General features: G+C 44.6%; 1 long non-coding RNA gene and 1 other non-coding gene across 8 annotated transcripts; one reads left to right on the forward strand and one right to left on the reverse strand.

Annotated features, from left to right (window-relative positions):
- Positions 1–1044: 1044 nt before the first annotated feature.
- On the forward strand, positions 1045–1782 carry LOC136353758 (uncharacterized). Its single transcript, XR_010737173.1, has 2 exons — positions 1045–1229; positions 1479–1782. It is a non-coding gene; the product is annotated as an uncharacterized lncRNA (long non-coding RNA).
- On the reverse strand, positions 1251–8368 carry LOC4348162 (uncharacterized). 7 transcript variants are annotated; one of them, XR_010737172.1, is made up of 7 exons: positions 7127–8368; positions 3485–7039; positions 3085–3404; positions 2124–2279; positions 1967–2044; positions 1776–1896; positions 1251–1696 (listed from the first exon to the last, which is right to left on the reverse strand). It is a non-coding gene; the product is annotated as an uncharacterized protein (transcript). The 7 variants fall into 7 exon arrangements; XR_010737170.1 differs by having other exon boundaries at positions 1967–2279; XR_010737171.1 differs by having other exon boundaries at positions 1967–2291.

The following is an 8368-nucleotide window of genomic DNA, read 5'->3' on the forward strand; positions in this document are numbered from 1 at the left end:
CAACTTTAGTGGTGCTGGGCCTACACAATCCAAAAAAACTAGTCGATATAGGTGAGGACTGTCCCCACCTTTTAAGTCATGCTTCCCATCATCAATTACCAATTACAACGTAGCTTCCTTTATGGATTAATACTTACACTGACAAAACTGGCATTGTTGATTTCGGTTAGTTTAAAAGGTACTTAGTGACATATGCTGCTACATGCTTCTACTAATACTTTACTAGTTCAGGAATCTAAAGTGCCTAACCTAGAAAACTGCAAGCTGAAACTTTAATCAAAACTACAAGAACTAGTGAAATGTTGAAATAGGTAGCCGACAAATCTAGACTTTAAATAAAAAGGAAAACAAAGTATTGTTGCTAAAAACTAGGTGCTGTTCATACGAAAAAGGACAAAACTAATACGGCTAGATGAGAGCTGTGGTACAGCTGATCCTAACTTGAATTAAATTTAAAAATATACTTTTTTTAATAATTTGCATTTATATACCTGGGTGGTAAAGTTTAGCAAACATATACCTCCTCCACGCGCTGGAAATGCGGGAGTAAGATAGTAACACAGGGCACGGCGCGGGAACGCGGTACCGTAGCCTGGGAGTGCAGGACCGGCACGGTCGCGCAGACCGGGGGTGCGGAACCGAGCCGGTCCCGCGTCACGGCTGTGCGAGTTGGTGTTGCACGCGGGACCGGCCACCGGCCCGACCGGTCACACAGAACGCAGCCCCAAACGGTAGCACCGAGCCGGTCCCGTGGGGCATCGATGCCACATTCCTAGCGCGCGGGATCGCACTACTACTCCGCACCTCCATTCTGCGGGACCGCATCGAAAGTTGTTTTGTCCACCGAAAGTTCTTTTGTCCTCTTGCTCCATTTGGCATTCTCAGCCAGAAATAAAGGAGAGAGTGATTCTCTTCTCTAGTCCTAGCATTTTTCAGGGGATGTCCGCCAAAAGTTTGTTGTCGTCTGGTTACAGAGCCTACTCGTTGAGTGCCTATAAAATGAAAGTTACGAAATGAAAGAAACAGACTCAAGTATAGCATATAATTCATATTCGTAGAGTCTATCATTGGTGTAAGCTTCAATAAGTTAGTGCGCTTTGCGAATTCACAGGCCCTATCTTGTGGTATGAACTGAGTACGCGATGATTTATGGCGCATATTGGGGGCTTACCAAAAGATAATGCTGTGAATTTGCAAAGCGCTCAAACCCACTGAAGTGTTGTGTAAAGGTAAATATCTGTAAGTGTTCGTGAAGGGAAAGCGGGTAAATATTTCGAATTTATTTCTTTAGAAATGTAGCTGACACATTAGAAAGTTTGAACACACAACATTACATATTAGTTCGAAAGAGCAAAATATAAAATCGTTCCACTCATTAGCCTCATCATCAAAATTTCGTGATGTGCTAGTGTCCTTTTTCTTTCCCTTTCTTCTAGCACTAGCTGGAGGTCTGCGTCTTGACAAAGATAATCTTTCAGGTGAATGTCACTCGCGGACAGACCTATGTGCCACCTTAACACCGCTGAAATCAACATGCCCGTAGTCTTGGGTCAGCTGAGTTATTGGAGGTGGTTCATCAATATGCGACGGTCCTATCTCGTGTAGTGCTGTTGACGACCCCCACCGTAGCTACATGGTTCTCTGTAGGACTGTGTGCTGTCGGCATATCCTATCATTTGGTCGGCAGTGTACATTCCTACAAAACATGGAATCCAAAGTTGTAGCCCACTAACATACTGGAGCTAAAATATTTTAAAGTATATTGTAATTTGTACATGTTGTTTGTGGTTGCATGATAGGTGATTGACTGAACAACCAATCTCCTTGGCCTAACATGTCCAAAAAGCTTGGTCCTTGTGGTTGTACATTTTCAGTTATGGACATTTGGTAGATCCCCTGCAGGTGCAGCGCTAATTTAATATCGCAATATAAGGATCGTCAAAAATGAAACACATTATGTACGAACCAGTGTTGTATGTGGAAGCTCCATACCACTGATCGTTCATACCCGTTGGAAACATGAGCATGTTAACTTAAGGTACACCTGCAAAATTAAGCAAATATGTTTGTGACTAACTAAATTACAAAATGATGAACATTAACATGCGTGTTTATTGAACTACCGGAAAACGCTACGTGCCCTGGAAAGAACTGTAAGCTTCCATCTTCTGTACACATCAGAGGGACCATTTGGCTGGATCCTGCGAACCACACAAACCCTCCCTGCCATTCACTGGAGGTACTTACACGCAGAATAGAAGGGATCACTGCTATACTACCTGCAATAATCTCTATAGGTGAACATTGAATTTAAAAATAGCACCAGTTGATCCATGTCGGAAAAAAAAATAGGACCATCTAATGGACAACAAATAATTAAGCTTGGTTTTTCTAGAGCTTTTCAACTCCTGCCTCACATATATGAGAGAGCAAAGAAAAAAAATGCATAGGGAATAGAACTTGCAATAGAACTATAGAAATAAAAGGCTTTCCAAGCAATCCATTGTCCCACACAGCGCATGGCTGTAGAAAGGTTTGCAAAGTTCAGAAAATAAATGGTAAAACGACCACCTAATTTCAGTATATTCTGAAAATTAGTCCATAAAAATAGTGTGTATTGTACTTTTAAGTCCATAGATTAAATTAGCATTAGGCGGAACAATTAATTCTATAAGTTAGGCCACTTGTACTTAAAAAAACTGTGCATGAAATGAGCTAAATTTTAGGACGATTTTCATAATAATGCGTAGAGCTTTTGGTTTAATTTAGAGAAAGGTTACCATAAGTATAATGATTAAAAACAATTCGTGCATCTAATATAATTCATATATTTTCATATACATAGCTTGTAACATGTTGATTAAAGTAGTGTGAATGCTAGACTATATACAGTTGTACTAGATGAGAAGTTAACAAGTCATCCATGCAAAAATATTTTGTGAAACAGTTTCTACCCGGTACCGATGTGAACCCTTGATGCCACTGTGATCCTCCTGTTATTGTTGGTATAGGCCTAACCACTTGCGTGCTAACAAGTTAACAAGTAGTATGCTCGAAAACTATTTGTATCATAATAGGCTTTACCTGCATTGTCCGATCGGTTTATCGTAGACGGTGCCACAGGCCTTGCCGACGTCCAGGACGTGTGGAAGCTGAGGGTCTTGCCGATGTGGAAGGCCTAGAAGAGGTAGACGGTTGTTCCGGTAGGGGGTCCGCAAACCTGTGTCCTGTGGGACGGTGGACTTCTGATGCATGCCTGTACTATGCCCCCGCATAATACGTTTGCATTTCTGTCGCATTCGGTCTAGAGCAGACATCATCTCCTCGAGGGACCCAGCTATATTGTCACGCAGCTTCTCCCACAGTGAGGTTGTGTCAGAATATAGTTCCTCCACAATATCGCCCTACGAAAATAAATGTTACAATGATTACAGGTTGCGGTAAGATTATTGTTTCATTAAAAATTTAGTGGATAATATGTTACCGTCAGGTGGGTAACTGGCGCTGACTGCATAGGGTACAGCGTGTCCACGTTGGCTATTTCAGGAATATCTGGATCCTCTATTGTCACAAGACGTACATGTGTTTGTGCGATGTACCACTTGGACATACCACTTGGACAGCTGGAAGACATCAGCCGTGCACGGTGCCGTGCATCGATGCCGTGCACCGTGCATGGCTGATGTCTTCCAGAATCCTACCCGTTACTCAGTAGAGACATCGATGCATGGCACCATGCATGGCTAATGTCTTCCAGTCGTCCAAGTGGTATGTCGGTCTTCATAACGCGGACTTTCCCAATGTGGGGAGTCGACGAACGTTGGTTACCAAGGTAACTAATTTTTTTACACACTTACATGAATTTTTGTTAATTTTTTTGCTGCAATTATTGTAAATTTTGTCTGACGCAACAACTCGTTATGCAAGGATGTCTTGTTGCAGGCATTCTTCTTTTTGTTAGGATGTTGCAGGCTAGAGGGCATTACGATTACATGGTAGCAAGACAACAAAGTGCACGCCGACGGAAAGCAAATAAAAGGGAAGACACTGACGAGGAAGATGAAGATGTGTCATCTAGAGACACACGCCGATAGATTATACACAAGGGACTTCTAACTGCATTGGTCGACAGATGGAGGCCGGAGACTCACACTTTCCACCTCCCGTGTGGAGAGATGGCAATTACACTGCGAGATGTATCCATGCTTATAGGGCTACCACTTGCAGGACAGACAATTGTCCTCCCCGACCCACCTGTGGAATGGAGGGATGATATTATTGGAAGATATGCTTACATTGTTCCAGAGGATGATAGAGACATGAAAGGACTTTTCTATAAAGATGAAGCGCGCGGCCCTACGTTACACTGGCTCATCCAGTTCGAGGAAAAACTAATTCATACAAAAAACTTCCATTGATGATATTATGTTTTGTTATTGAAATTTTCTGTGTACCTTTGTAGGTTTCTTTCACGAGAGAGGACGTAGAAAATTACCATGTGGAATTGCATTTGGAGGCTTACCTTCTATGGCTTTTTGGATGGGTTATGTTCACAAGTGGACACGGATACATAGTGGATGCGAGAATGATTTCCATAGCAAGATTTATTGTGCAGGGCAACATAGAAAGTTTTCCCTAGTGGAGTTGGGGATCAGCAGTTTTGGCTACAACTTACCGAGATCTATGTGAAGCATGCACAAAGACAAGCTTTAAGCAACCTATGTTTACTGGTTGTCCGTTGTTGTTCATGCTATGGTCTTAAGAACGCTTCCCATTGGGACGACCATACGTGCCTGGAACTGTGGCATATTCTAGCTTATTTGGTAACACTACAGATGATAGGCCTACTTATGGCATGCGTTGGTGCTAGGGACCGGTACGTAGAAATTTTTTTTTGTACATTTGCATTTAGTTCGTACAGCTATAATCTTACTATTTATTTAATAACATGCAACCACAGTGGACGAACGTTCAGGCTCGAAGCGTGTACGAGTACTTCACTGAGGCGTTCGATCTACTTAAGGAGGATACGTTCAGTGGTGTCCATACACGGAAGAGGAGACACAACGTCGTGCCCCTGCCGACCTCAGTATACTCTACTTGCGTGACTCGTCTTACTGGCTGATGAAAAAGATGCTTGTCTACGATATAGCCGTTGAGGCGTACAATCTACAGCGTGTAATGAGGCAATTCAGCCTTTACCAAGAAGTGCCTCTCCTGCTTGGTGAAACAGTCCCCCCCTCCAAAAAAATACACTTATAAGTTAAATTCAATTGGATTCCCATTAATTACCGTGTGTCCGAATTATACTACTTAACTCAACACCTAATGATGAGTTTTTTTGTTAGAAAAGAGGAAGGGAGATGCTAGCGTGTGGCGAAATATCGTTGGTAAGATGACCCCTTGGGTCGAACAATGTTCGAGGGCAACATTCGATATATTAACGAATCCAGACCGTACGACCGTCGTATGTACGCGTTGTACATGCGGTGGTACATCGCATAAACACGCGTATGCCTTGTGACAATAGAGGATCCATATATTCCTGAAATAGCCGACGTGGACACGCTGTACCCTATGCAGTCAGCGCCAGTTACCCACCTGACGGTAACATATTATCCACTAAATTTTTAATGAAACAATAATCTTACCGCAACCTGTAATCATTGTAACATTTATTTTCGTAGGGCGATATTGCGGAGGAACTATATTCTGACACAACCTCACTGTGGGAGAAGCTGCGTGACAATATAGCTGGGTCCCTTGAGGAGATGATGTCTGCTCTGGACCGAATGCGACAGAAATGCAAACGTATTATGCGGGGGGCATCGTGCAGGCGTGCATCAGAAGTCCACCGTCCCACAGGACACAGGTTTGCGGACCCCCTACTGGAACAACCGTCTACCTCTTCTACCTCTTCTAGGCCTTCGACATAGGCAAGACCCTCAGCTTCCACACGTCCTAGGTCGTCGGCAAGGCCTGTGGCACCGTCTACGATAAACTGACCGGACAATGCAGGTAAAGCCTATTATGATACAAATAGTTTTCGAGCATACTACTTGTTAACTTGTTAGCATGCAGTTGGTTAGGCCTATACCAACAACAAAAGGAGGATCACAGTGGCATCAAGGGTTTACATCGGTACCGGTAGAAACTGTTTCACAAAATATTTTTGTATGGATGACTTGTTAACTTCTCTAGTACTATTGTATATAGTATAGCATTCACACGACTCTAATCAACCTGTTACAAGCTATGTATATGAAAACATATTAATTATATTAGGTGCACGAATTATTTTAAATCATTATAGTTATGGTAACCTTTCTCTAAATTAAACCAAAAGCTTTACACATTATTATGAAAATCGTCCTAAAATTTAGCTCTTTTTCATGCACAGTTTTTTTACGTACAAGTGGCATAACTTATAGAATTAATTGTTCCACCCCATGCTAATTTAATCTAGGGACTTAAAAGTACAATACACACTATTTTTATGGACTAATTTTCAGAATATACCAAAATTAGGTGGTCATTTTACCATTTATTTTCTGAACTTTGCAAACCTTTCTACAGTCATGCGCTGTGTGGGACCATGGATTGCTTGGAAAGCCTTTTATTTCTGTAGTTCTATTGCAAGTTCTATTCCCTATGCATTTTTTTTCTTTGCTCTCTCGTACATGTGAGGCAGGAGTTGAAAAGCTCCAGAAAAACCAAGCTTGATTATTTTTCCCCATCATATGGTCCTTTTTTTTTGCTGGCATGGATCAACTGGTGCTATTTTTGAATTCAATGTTTACCTATAGAGATTATTGCAGGTAGTACAGAGTGATCCCTTCTATTCCGCATACAACTACCACCAGTGAATGGCAGGGAGGGTTTGCACGGTTCGTAGGATCCAGCCAAATGGTCCCTCCGATGTGTACAGAAGATGGAAGCTCGTAGTTCCTTCCGGGGCACGTATCGTTTTTCGGTAGTTCAATAAACACACATGTTAATGTTCATCATTGTGTAATTTAGTGAGTCACAAACATATTTGCTTAATGGATTTTTCATTAATCCGGCAGCCCCCACATGAACAGATGTGATAAATTTCAACGCATAAATCTCCATGGGGAATACTCACCTTGGGGATCGATGTGGCCTCGTTGTTCATTGATGGTCCAAGATTCAACTCTTCAGCGGCGAGATCCAACAGAAACACCTCTGCTGCCTGGCCCTGGCTGCGCCACAAGCCCACAACCAGGAGCTCCAACCGGCGGAGAAGACGCCGACAACATCGAGGTCGCTGCTTCTTGCTTCGCCGCATCCTCTCTCGATCTCTCTCTCACCGACAGCTTCTCTTGCTTTCCTCCCATTCATGCAGGAGAAATTGGAAGATGAGGATTTATGTTTTTGAACTGTAGCTTGGGCTCGTTTGTGGCTGAAGGGAGGACACGCCTTGGGCTGGCTTGTGCACAAATCTTGAAGAAAAATCCCATGGCCACAAATCCAGCTGACAAAAGCGCAAAAAAAAAAAAAACAGCAGGCAGCTGTCTAACAAATCCCTAATTTTGTAATCTGCTCCCGGTAATAAACCCTTTACTAAACTAGCGGTGAAGATGCAGCTCTAGATCCAATCCGTCCATCTGGGCTTTCCCCTTCTTCCTACCATGATCACAGCCGTCCATCCCCCTCGCCCTCGTGCCTTCGCGACCCTGCTCTCCTCGGTGACCGTGTAGGCTTGCCGCCGGCACCATCAGTGACTCGACCAGAGGCTTCTCGTTCCCGCGCTTGCCACCGGAGCCCAGCCGGAGCGTCACATCAACCGTGGCACTCGCCGGCTCACCCGTCGTCGGCGAGGACGATGGCGACGGCGACAACAAGCTGCTCTTTGGAAAGAGGGATCCCGGCGGCCACCTGTGACCAATCTGCGACGGCGGCAGCGGCAAGAAGCTGAGTCGCACAGGTGTAAGACGCCAGAAGAGCACCGCAAGTTGCACGGTTAGAGCAACCACCGGAAGCGGTGGCGGTGGCGACAACGACGACTGCGGCGGCGGTGGCAGCAGCTGCCTCGCGGACGTGATCCTCGTGGCGGCGGCAGTGATCCTCGTGGCCGGCCATGGCTTGCTGCGACGGGAACCTCTTGCCGCACACCCTGCACGCGAACGACGACGACCTTCCCTTGGGCGGATCGCGAGCACCACCACCAGCTGGCTTCGTCGCCGTCTTCTCCTTCTTCCCCGCCACCGGCGACGTCGAGCTCGCGCTGGAGGAGCGCGGCCTCATCGGAGACATGGCTGCCGGCCGCGATGGATCGATGAAAATGGGTAGTCGTAGTGTAGTAGAGTACAGGAGGGGATTTCGAGGCGATCATCGTGATCTACGT

The sequence above is a fragment of the Oryza sativa genome, chromosome 10, assembly GCF_034140825.1.
Source record: "Oryza sativa Japonica Group chromosome 10, ASM3414082v1".
Classification (NCBI taxonomy): domain Eukaryota; kingdom Viridiplantae; phylum Streptophyta; class Magnoliopsida; order Poales; family Poaceae; genus Oryza; species Oryza sativa.